We start from the raw sequence: 13,377 nt of genomic DNA, 5'->3' as shown, positions 1-13,377 counted from the left end.
CAGCCTCAGATTCTAATAACAAACACTATTGGTACACATAATTTATAGTAAGTCAAATATCACCTTAAGTTCTCATAAATGCCTTATGAGGATGATATTATTAACATTATTTTTACTCCTTTTGTTAGCAAACTGAATAAAATAAGTAAAATAAAAATAGTGAAATAAAGGTGAAAATAAATATAAGTGATTTAACACTAAAATATTCATTTAATATTACCTAGGACTGGCACCTTGCCTTCGTGTAAGTAACGATCAAGATAACAATGCGTCAATACAATGCGGAGCAATATGCACCATTAGGTGCAGATAAGGGTTAGAACGTACGAATATGTTTTTTAATGTTGTATATATATAAAAATACTTGAAAGCGGCCGGGTCAGGAGTCGTAATAATCGTCGGGTATGTATGAGGAGATGCATGAATGTAGAAGAGGCAAAGAATGTTTGCAAAGACAGAGTGGTGTGGCTTTCGATTCTCTCTGCCTACCCCTGCGGGGAAGCGGCCTGATGGTTAGTTAGTTATATACATGAATGTATATCTACAAATACATGTTTCAAGTATACATATATCATTTGCACTCTGTTAGGGCTTAGCTACGTTACTTGAATTTATAAGAACACATCTCATTAACCAATTACAATCTTTCACATTAATAATCACAAGCGTCTATTTCGGACGACTGATTCAAGTATACAAGCACCCTTCTTAACTCTACTGCTTCACAGTAATTTATGTACGTTATACGAGTATATGTTAAGGAAACGTAAACATGTATGATACCCATTGAGACATGTATTACAAAACGATATATACTTTATACAGGAATAGGTTGGTTGTATTATAGATGCGCCATCCAATCAAAGTGAAGAACAAACGTGTCTTTGACGAATTATTAACGTTTTGTGAGCGAGGAATCAAATTGTAAGGCAAGGAAAGCTCTAGCAGTGTGTATTGAGTTACACGTTAAGGTTTATTAGCTAGAGAGTCGGGCTGTGGCCTCGCGTTTCGTGTCGCGGGCTGTATATCAGAAGGCTCTAGGTTCAACTTCACTCTCTCAAATCTTGATTCCTTAACAAACACAAGCCGCTAAAGCTAACATGAACAACAGTATTGACAACATTTTGAGTGTGTCCAAATACTTGTTTACAAAATCTGGATTATCTTCAATTACAGGAGTTATTTTCATATTATTTTTTGACATCTCATCAAAGATGAAGAAGAATATGGAAGTCTGGGCATTTACGGGGCTGACGACCATCATAGGCTAATTTAAGTGATCACTTTACACGCGTGTAACATTCACCAATTCTACCCATTATTGATAAGCACACTTCTCAAATTCTTGGAAGTTCTATATATATGAACTAATTTAGAAACATTGTTCATGAATCACTCGAACTTCACTAGAGACATCTATCGGTGAGATGTAAAGAAACCCTTTATTAAGCAGAAACTCTTATATGTGAGGTCCGAACCCTGGATTATAATCACATATATGAGATATTTTCTGGCGTTTCGATGAGATTAAAAATAAAATAAAACTCCTAAATCTTGAATCCCTAATAAACACAAGCCGTTAAAGCAAACATGAACAAAAGTATTGAATTTAAAACATGCATACGGAATTAGAATACAACTTTTTTGTACTAAAAAGTTATTAATATTTATTAATTAATATCGGCAATTACTTTGTGGTTATATCCATCTATTTTTAATTTAAGTTTTAAAACTAACTAACTAACTAACCATCACGCCGCTTCCCCGCAGGGGTAGGCAGAGAGAATCGAACGCCACACCACTCTGTCCTTGCAAACATTCTTTGCCTCTTCTACATTCATGCATCTCCTCATACATACCCGACGATTATTACGACTCCTGACCCAGCCGCTTTCAAGTATTTGACATACCTGATTGTGCCAAGTTTTCCTCGGTCGTCCTCTGCTTCTTTTTCTAACTACATTCGCCTCATAAATTTGTTTGACCGTTCTTTATTCACTCATACGCTCCACATGTCCAAACCATCTCAACACACCTTTCTTAATTTTATCGATAATGCTTATCTTATTTTATTTAAGTTTTACTTGGTAAATACCACTATTTCTTAATATGATACGTATTTCTATACATTCCGCGTTATTTTCAAATACCAAATAAATGAATGGTAGAAAATGTTGCGGAATGCATCGAATCAGGTAGCACGTTAGATTTTAAGAAATTGTGGTATTTATTAAGTGAAAAATCAAAAAACAAAAGAAATATTTAGCCTAATTGAAGTACACATGCACATAATATGCGATGTAGCTGAAAGTATCGCTTGGTTTAAAAGGAAGTGAATAATCCGTATTCTACGATAGATGAACGAAAACAATCAATATTTTTTGATTCAGCATTATCTTTTTGGAATGATTTTAAGTTAATTATTTAAAAAAATTAATCACTTGCATGCTTAATTTTTTTAATGTCAGTAAAAGCAACTGTGGCTTTTAAAAATAGTAGTGTCAAATGAAATAAAACTTATTAAGTGTTGTTATATGTATAACGTGGTAATATTTTCCTTCGTAAATTGGGTGTAAATAATATGTTAAGTGGGTGTATAATAATAAAATAAACAATGTGTTGCTTTGTAATTAAAGAAACGACAGTAAAAGTTTATTCTTAATTAATCTTTACAATAATTTTCTATCTATCTGATTCTGATTGTTAACATTATTATATTTTTTCTATCTGATCTCTTTTGTTTTATTCAGTGCGACGCATGCGACATCTGGTGGTAGAACTGTTTTATATAGGTACTATTTGTAAGTACTTAATAAAATGTATAGGTAGGTACCTAGGTATTTTATTACATATGTTTATAATTTTTTTTAAATAACGAAAATTTTCAATAAAATATATCACCAATGGGCTAAAATCATTTTTTTCAATTTCCAATTCATTCGGAATGGTAAATGTTACACTTGGATAAAGTGATCATTTAAACCAGCATATGCCGAGTCATAGGCCCTGTAAATACTCAAACTTCCATGTTCTTCTTCATCTATGTTAATGTACTACTACTACTACTACTACCATCACGCCGTTTCCCCGCAGGGGTAGGCAGAGAGGATGGAACGCCACACTCTTCTGTCCTGACATACACTCCTCGCCTCCTTTACATCCATACATCTAGTCATACATGCCCTCCGATTACGCAGAGTTTTGACACCGCCAGATTTTAGGTTCTGATTGATCTGATCGTGCCAAGTCTTTTTCGGTCGTCCACGTTATGTAAATGTATCAATATGTTATTTCAACTCCTAAGTGGACAAACCCAATTTTATGAACAAGGATTTGAACACACATAATGTTGTAAAAATTTTTCGTAATAATTGATCGACCTCAATATGATTACAATTCAATTCCTTGTTATAATTTTTCCCCTTTCAAACAGTCTATTTAGTTCACTGCACAATTCGTTGAGAATAAGATAAGCGGTTTATTAATTATACTGCGATATGTAGATCAAGGACATACAATCAGGGTCTTGTAGATACAACACAATCTCTTATCCCTCATCCTTCAAATTTCCTTTCACATAAGATTAATACTCGAGCAGCACTAAACTCTATTACACATTTACGACCAAGCATAGCGTTGTAGTTGCAATATATACATATGTAAGTTTACGTAATTTTTGCTCTAGAAATAAGAAATAAACATTACTGATAAAGTAGGATAGTAAAATATGTTTGTTTTGGCTAGTCATTCTTGACGGGGGGCTTTCATAAAAGTAGTTTATTTCTTTTATTTCCGTCTCTTTCTGCTAGGTTCTACATTAGAAAGATCAAGAATCTTCTGTCCTCGTATTCAAGCATAATTTTAGTTGATTGAAATAGTGTTTATGGGTAAAAATATAAGTTAAACAGTATTGTGAACACTATATGATTTATAAATATATAATATAATTATAGTATTTCTGTTTTGAATATTGAAAGCATTAACTTTGTGGATCATATTGATATATTATTTCGAGAAATAAAAATACTTCGTGTTCTGATCCACTCACATTTTTTATTAACCAACTAGTTTCGGCAACAACCTGTTGCCCTCTTCAGGGTTACATTTATCACTAGTAATAGTAGTAATAAATGTATTTTAATTACATATTTTAATTACATTTATTAATACTAGTAATAGTAGTAATAAATGTAATTTATTACTAGTAATAGTAGTAAAAGTAGTAATAAATGTAACCCTGAAGACGGCAACAGGTTGTTACCGAAACTAGTTGGTTAATAAAAATGTGAGTGGATCAGAACACAAAGTATTTTTTTTTCTCGAAATAATATAGTATTTATATTGGAGAATAAACGTTTATTTTAAGTTTAAAAATAAATTTTGATTAGGTTTTATAAAATAAAATAAAAACTGGTGGTGTCAAAAGACTGCGTAATTGGAGGGCATGTATGACTAGATGTATGGATGTGAAGGAGGCGAGGAGTGTATGTCAGGACAGAAGAGTGTGGTGTTCTATCCTTTCTGCCCCTGCAGAGGAACGGCGTGATGGTAGTTGTAGTAGTAGTAGTTTTATAAAATAATTACATTATATGTATAAATCACATATATGTATGTACTCTTACATTTTGTGTATAAAATTTTATGTTTGTTAAAATTGGAAATTATATTTCGTCTAGTTAAAATGTAACTTTGTTTTAAAATGACTATAAATGTTTTATTTTAGCTTAATTATAATGTCTACCGGTTTCGTATCTGACTGCTTCTTTATCAAGACTGATTAATACTAATAGTATTAATCAGTCTTGATAACGAAGCGGTTAACTTCAAAACCGGTAGACATTAAAATTAAGCTATAATAAAATGTTCATAGTGACATTAAAACCTTTAACTATAAAAAGGAGAATCACAATGTTAGTGCTTCAAATATAAAGTATATTTTTTCGCTTACTGTATATATTAGTCATTTTTAAAGTTAATATTTGGTTTAATATACAGGGCAGCTGTATGATAACTGATAGCTGTATGATTTAATATCATACTGGCTGAACTATAAAGTTTTTATACTTAATATTAAGTTTTATATACTGTACTATGCAGTATTTCAATATTTCAAATTTGCGTATTTAAATTGTCTAAAATTATAATTATTGTTACACCTGTTTCGATTTGATACAAAGGCTAAGAAATAAAACATTTTTATATATTCAAGTACGATTTAATAAATTTTAGTATTACAGGATAATTTATTTTTAAATACTTATTAAAAAAAAAACATTATCTTTTACCGTTGTGTATTCACAATATTGTGTAAATTTTAATACATTTGAAAAAAAACATTTAATACCTTATTCCCTCATTTATATAAAATCCAATGCATTGAAGCTACCATCGGCCTTCGTACCATAAACTATATTACATAAATGTATTAAATATTCGTTTTTAAACTTATTCCGCCCTAATTATTTTTATAAAAAAAAAACATAAAAAATATGTAAATAAACAAACGTACCGTCACTGAAATGATTTATGGAGTAGTGATTCAGCATGCTCATGGTTTACACAATAATGTATTGTCGTTGGATAATTTATATCTTTGGCATCCAAATCTACAAATTTTCACGCTAACAGCCCACTGGAGGGTTCCGCTTTCATTCCGCGCGCTGAAAATCTACCCCATTATTTACGCTCTCACACTGTTTAAAAAATAAATCGGTTAAACTAGGTCAATGCTTTTTTTATACTGTTTTAGCGACAAAGCACAATTAATCAAACCAGAATTTGAGTCTATGCCGTTTGATTTATCTTTCAGGAAATTATTTCATTTTATGAGGATATTCATGAAAAATTACAACAACGATGATTTTTTTATTTTTATGAATTGGATTCCAAAGCTTTATAAGTTTTTTGAAACATCCCACTTAAAATCGCAAAAAAATTGTGTATCTTGGAAACAGGATCACATGAGATGGCCTTACAAAGAGAGAGGTTGCAGTCGCATCTACCAGTCAAAGCTAGTCATTAACAAGAAATAATCTTTCCTACAAAAAGAGAGGTTGATAGTCGAAACCACTAGGCAATGCTAGCTAGCCTTCAACAATAAATAATCTGCCGTTTGAAGAGGAATATTGATAGTCGTATCTGCTAGAACTTTTTACAAGAAATGATCTGCCTTACAAAGAGAAAAGTTGACAGTCTTATCCACCAGCAAAGCTTATATTTAACAAGAAATCTAAGATTTTTGAGTCCAACAACGTGGACCAGAAGCTTCGCAAGCAACTAGTCTTGGCATATCGCTCACTCCTTTCAAGAACGTCATAAAAAAAATCGTCAATTTTCAGTTTTGCATGTTTTCGGAATGCCCAGAAAATGTACTATATCCCAGCAAAAGAGGCAAATGTTTAACTTAATATTTACCCGCTACAGGGCAGAAAGTGTTGATTTTGCATTTTGAAGAAAAGGTATTGTTTAATTATTTTTTAAATAAACTAAATATTTTTTAAATGGAGAAAGAACCTTCAGGTTTTACCTAAAAAGATCTGTTGCACAGTAAAAAGTTTAAAAAGTGGCTTGATATTTATTTTTAATACATTATATTATATTTTAAGACTTTAAAAACGTTCTCCTGAAAAATCAAGTTTTTTTTTATTTATGACGTTCCTGAAAGGAGTGAGCGATATGTGTGGAGTATTTTGATGTATGAAAATGCATATTGTACATATGCAGTGCATAAATGATAGAGATCGTAGAAAATTGGAGTGCAGTGCACTGTAAGAAATAATGAGAGATCAACTGACAGAGGGAATTCCTGCCGAGAGTATCTAGATCAAATATGGTACTGCTTCCAATATATGACTGAAAACCAATCGTTGTAGAGGAAATGCAGGGCTTAGCTGCCAATAAATCCTCTTGATTTAATTCTAGTGGATAAAATGAAAACATCCCATAAAATGATTATTATGAATCGAATGTTTTTTGTCAACGCTTATTATAAATATTATCGCTGTTACATTCAGCCCATGGCCCTACCATTGCGATTATAATCCGTCATAGGTAAAAACACCCGTCGCAGATGTATCAAAACACTGGCGTATTTGAATACAACGCTGTGTTGAAAATTCAAAGTAATCGGTAAATAGCATTTTTTAAAAAAAGATCTTGAACACACTAAGGTTTTTTATAAAGAAATAATTTATTTATTAATTTTATTATTTTAAAAACACAAGAAAACAAGTAACGTTTTGTATGTAACTAATTGAAATTTCTGAGAAATAAATTGAATATTCTATTTGATGTAAATAAATTTACAGGATATATTTGACCAACCACCAGGACAATTTTTTTTAATGTTCAAGTACTACGCATATCTACCCTCTGATTGTAAACAGCCATATATGGAATCAAACGTTTTGATCAATATCTCCAGTCTGTTTTTAGTTTGTTGGAATATATTGCTTTAAAGCGATAAGCCCACCGATATGCTTATTTCTTTTCTGTACATAAAGTTTAAATAAAGAAATATGATAATTAACTTTTTCAAATCTCCAACGATCTATTTTTAGGATATTTTTTAAATTAATTAAGTCATTTTAAATTCGCAATATTCATTCAATAAATCCATTTCAGTCAGAATAAAAAATTAACTAGTAAAATGGATAGAATTGACAAAATGCAATGCAAAATCAAATAGAGTCCACTGACGTAAACAGAATTTTGCTTTTATTCAATCATTGCTCATTCTAAATAGTTTATCAAATAGAATATATACTCCTATATTATGGAGTGTTAAGGGAATACTGAAAACATATTGCTCACTCCTTTCAACAACGTCAAAAATCAAAAAACTTGATTTTTCTGGAGATCGTTTTTAAAATTTAAAAATATAATGAAATGTATTGAAAGTACATATCAAGCCACTTATTGAAATTTTTACTAGGCAACAGATCTTTTTAGGTAAAACTTGAATATGTTTTCTCCATTTGAAAAATATTAAGTATATTTGAAAAAAGTATTAAACAATACTTTTTCTTCAAAATACAAAAACAACACTTTCTGCCCTGTAGCGGGTAAATATTAAGTTAAAAATATGCTTCTTTTGCTAGGATATAGTACATTTTATGGGCATTCCGAAAACATGCACAACTGAAAATTGACGATTTTTGATATTTGACGATGTTGAAAGGAGTGAGCGATATACTCCTATATTATGGAGCGTTAAGGGAATACTGAAAACATATTCCCGGGTTACAGGTAATCATGAAATCAAACATCCCGATATGCCAGCAAATCGGGAATAAACAAATTAACAATTTATGAGCCTTCAATCGAAACGGAATTTTATATTCGCTAATTATGTCTGGGCTCTAATCAAACCAATAACGGTGCTTCGCGTATAAAATACAAATCATTGATTGGCTGACTAGATCCATTTGTAATTATCAGTTTAAGTCAATAAACGTTTGTAATGCTGTAAACAGATAAATTGATAAATTCGCAACATTTTAGGTGAGATCAAATCTTTGTTCACAAAACTAAATTTGTCAACATAATAATAAATAAATAGTGCACACTGAAGATTGATCAAACTTAAAAAAGTAATTAAGTTGAATAATTAAAGCAATTTGCGATTTTACTTTTTGAAACTTTTGGTTAAAATCACTTATATCGTCTTGTTATAATTTGTTACGTTTCAAATGATCTCATGAAGTATTCTGGGGTACAATGACCTTAGAGGGAAAAACAGAAAATAGAGTGATATACATACATAAAAATAACAACAACAAAAAAATCATAAATATTTTATTTGACCAGTGATAAGGTTTCGTCGATGCCGATATCATCAGACAAGTGGGAGATAAAATGTGTTTTACACAAACCAAACAGGGGTTGAAATTATCAATGCGTACGAAAAATTTACAAACAAAATCCGTGTCTAAAATAAATTTCTATAAATTATACTTAATACTTTCGCCATAACATGCAATTATTATAATATGTAATACACTACTTAAATTCATTCAATTTGAATTCATTTTGTAAGGAAAATAATATAAAATCATGGTTTTCAACCCCTATTTTCTTGTTTTTACATCATAGACACAATTTGTGCATCTACAAAATAACTGATTTGCAATTAATGTGTTAACCTTAAATAGGGACTGACCGGAGCAATTCGTCGTAACGTCGCTGTCGGCGAGCGCTCCGATTTTTTTTTTTTTTAGATGGGAATTGCATTGATTATTTACCTTGCTTATTATGTACAAGGTTTATAGATCATTTAGTGGATTTTTGTTTCTTCTAGCTAATTAAATATGTTTTTATTTGAATCTGTGTTGGGAACAGGAGGGATAATCTAGTGTGGGTCAAATAGGAACTTCTCAGCATTTGCTCATTGCTGGGAGGAAACCACGTAAAACTCCTCAGGAGAAGGCGGACTCCGACTACGGATGGAGCGCTCGGCTCGCTGTACTGACCATACGAATGCTCGCATCGTAACGTGTTACGTTACGACGAAAAGGCTCCGGTTAGTCCTTACCATTAAAATGCGTTCTTTCAATTAGATTACATTTCTTCATTAATTGATGCATTGTTTAGCGGAAGTTTATGATGGAAAATGACCAGTATTCCATAATCAAAAAAATTTGACCCAGTTATGTATATAATCAAAGGGAAAATCCAATCTTGATACATAAACATTTTAATTTACTTCCGGTACTTGGAATATTGTGGATGAGTATCATCGTTGAACAACAAACTAGACAAAAAAATCGAAATCTTCTAGCACACAACCATGATACACGATTTACACACAACAAAGATTTGATAGTCCCAAGAATTAACAATAAATATGGGAGTCGAACACTGCAAATATATCGTTCCGAACATTTTTAATTTGTTGCCGACGGATGTTAGAGATCAAAATAAAATATGGAACAATGGCTAAATAAAGGAATGGGTAAATGATCAACAGTTAATTTGATGAAAATTGTAAAATAGTTTATATTCTTCTCCTTTTTGTGTGCATATTAGGTTAAAATGGTTAAAAACAGTAAAAAAATGTAGGTATGTAAAAAGAACTCCACCGATAAGACACACAAGGTGGCTTGGTGGTTCTCTGCAATTAAAAATAAATGTTTAAAATTGTCGTTTAAATAAATATGTCAATTTCCCTTTTTGACCAACGCGTGTAATACCACTTTTTATACCACGCCAGATTTATAATTCTTTTAGGATTGAGGCTCTAATATGCAATGCCCAAACGCTTTGAAGCGGGAAATTGAACGCGTTGGAGGGTCATATTTTCCAGTTAATTAATCACTAACGAACTTGTGAACAGAGTTAATGATTAATATTTTATTGACCATTTTTAATGGATAAATTATCGAATATCACAAAACAAACATTGTTGCAATTATTGTTTTTTTATACAACATTTTAAGTATGTCCAAATACTTGTTAACAAATCTGCATTATCTTCAAGTAAAAGAGTTATTCTTTATGTCGGGTTGTGGTCCCGTGGTTAGTGTCGCGGACTCTTAAGATTGAGTGAGTTTCTCGGCTCGAACCCACTCTACTATAATTTGATACCTATTTCTAATAATGAGCCGCTTAGAATCACATAAATAGTATGAAATTAAAATATTTGTGTTAATGATATAAAAAAACAGTTTTTGAAAATTTATATTTATTTATTATTATAATTATTTTTCAAAAACTATTTTACTTCCATATTCTACTTCATCTAAGTTGATATGTGAAAAAAATATTGTTTTTATCATCATCTAGCACTATGCATGAATATTTTTAATATATATTTTGGATACTACAATCATTGTTAATTTTTTGGTATGGTACGATAACACTTTCCTTATCTTCTATTTTTGTGTAATACCACTTAAAAACTCTTCACGAATACTGGTTTCGGATACCATTTAAACCAATTCATAAAACAAAGACCCCATAAAAACTTCAGGTCAACTAAAGATGAAAGTTGACCTTATGTTTTTAAGTGGTATTACGTAATGTGAACGATGAATTATGAGGAGAGTGTTATTTTTAATATATTTTTAAATTTTTATGTACTGAAAATCACAGGGGTGGATACAACATAGTGAAATTTACGTGTTTTCTTAATATGCTTTCATTTGTTAAAAAATGTTGAAAATATTTATAAAGTTACTTCATACGTTTGTCAATAGATTTAAATATTATTTTAAATAATTTATTTTAATTTACATATTCTTTTAAAGGGAGATAAAAATAGAGTGTAAAATGTTTTGAACAGTGAGCATATGTATTGCCATATTAATAAAAATATATGCCTTTGACGGTCATAAGCCCCGTAAACGCCCAGACTTCCATATTCTTCTTCATCTATGTTGAGATGTAAAAAAATAATATGAAAAAAATAATTAATACTTTTTTTTAAAATTTCATCTTTTAAATGGTAGTAATAAAATTCAGATAGAGATAAACCATGGTTCAAAGAAAACAACCGGTTGCTGGTCTAAAGGGGTGACACAACGCCAACGATGCGAAGCGACACCGAGATGGGAGATTAAGGGTTGGAATAAGATCGACTAGAACCTGAAATTTAGATCCGGTTATAAATGACCTTCGCCAGAGTTCGGTGAACCTAAGCTCTGCAATAAAGTGAGGGTATTTCTGCACCGTTTATAAATAAATATGTATTTCTGGAATGCTCTGTGTGCGGAGTTTGGAAATAATGGAAATAATAACTTCTTTTATAATAATAAATACTTTTTTCTTTTTCATATTTTTTTACTTTTAAATTTTTAAATGTTTTGTTTTCTTTCAAAGTCAAGTATATGTAGTTTATATGAACACTTTAAATCTAATTTTTACTTCTTTTAATATCTATTGTATTTATGCCAGTGCCCTTTACTATGACCTAAATATAATGTATACCCACACGTAGGCCATGCTTTTGTGGGATCTTTTTTGTATTTGTATTTTATAAATAATTTTTGTACTTGTTTTTATATTATGTTGTAAAATGCAAAAGAATTTAAAATAAATAAATAAAAAAAACAGCTTTAATTTTTGAACAGTTTGAATATATTCGATGATCACTTTTGCAGCAATAGGCCAAATGTTTCTCTGTTGTCAATTTTCGACATTCATTGTTGTTGCGAAAAGTTGTCATTTTCGATTTATATATTGTATCAAATGACTTGTTTTATTATATTGTCATGCTTTATTTTATTGTCATGCATTTTGACGTAGATGTCATTAACAACTGTAGTAATAAAAAACTGTTATTTTGTATAAAGCTTGACACGTGACAAATCATTTTCCATTACAGTTTAATCTCTTTTAAATCCTGAATACCGTAAATTTATTACCATACGTAAACAGAAATTATTTTGACAAAACACAAGCAGGTACAATTATGTAAAACAATTTTAAAATGCTGTGAAATTTCCATTAATGGTACATTATTTGCATTGTTTGCAAGGTTGCTAGATTTAATTTGAGCTAAAAGCTATGGTATTTGTGTGAAAAGGCGAGTTCAGAGGTCAGCTACCCCGCGATGACGGTACTGAACCCCAGAGACTGTTATTCTTGTGAACCATTAATTCCAACTATTGCACTGTATCGGGATCAAATCAAAGATTTATTGCACCCCATCTCTGTTTTTTTTTTTCGTATGTTAGCTGAAAAGAAATCCTAAAGTAAAAATATTATCATTCACGAGTAGCCAAAGTTTTTTCGTCATTTTTCAGTAGTTCAATGTGGTTTTATCAACCCGCATACCTTTATTTGGCTTTTATATTTTTTTCTTTCATCAAAGAGGGTTTTTATGTTATAATTCTAAAAGTTTGTTTATAAACATTTTATATTTATCCGATTTAATGTCGGAACAACGTATGGTGTAGAAAATTTATTTACGTCAATCAAAGGGTTATTTATAGATAAATACACATATATTCATTTATTTAAATAAAATCAATTGTATTTTATAAACACTCAAATCTTCATATAAATAAAAACATCACTCCTAAGTGAAGGATATCCAAAATTCAAAAAGATTCAATGAATCACTCAAAATATTGTTAGAAAATGGTCAAAAACTTGATATTTATAATTGATTATATTTTCAAGCGTCTCTGAGTATCTAAGATAATACGGGAAGAATCTTACAAATATTTTATGAAAATTTTTATCACTAAAAAAAAATGTTATCAATTTTTTCTGAAATTGCAGTACCGGGGTTGACGATCTTGGGTAAAATGGCGAATATTACACGAGCATAAATCATTACACTTAAACCAGCCTATGAAGGGTCGTCAGCCCTGTAAATTCTTAGACCGTAATCTTCTTTATCTTTGTCGAGATAATAATACATATTTTTCGTTA

This window comes from Brachycentrus maculatus, unplaced genomic scaffold, assembly GCF_059751285.1.
Source record: "Brachycentrus maculatus isolate JH-2025_06_01 unplaced genomic scaffold, ASM5975128v1 h1tg000055l, whole genome shotgun sequence".
In the NCBI taxonomy this organism is placed as follows: Eukaryota; Metazoa; Arthropoda; class Insecta; order Trichoptera; family Brachycentridae; genus Brachycentrus; species Brachycentrus maculatus.
Note: the sequence above shows the minus strand (reverse complement) of the source record.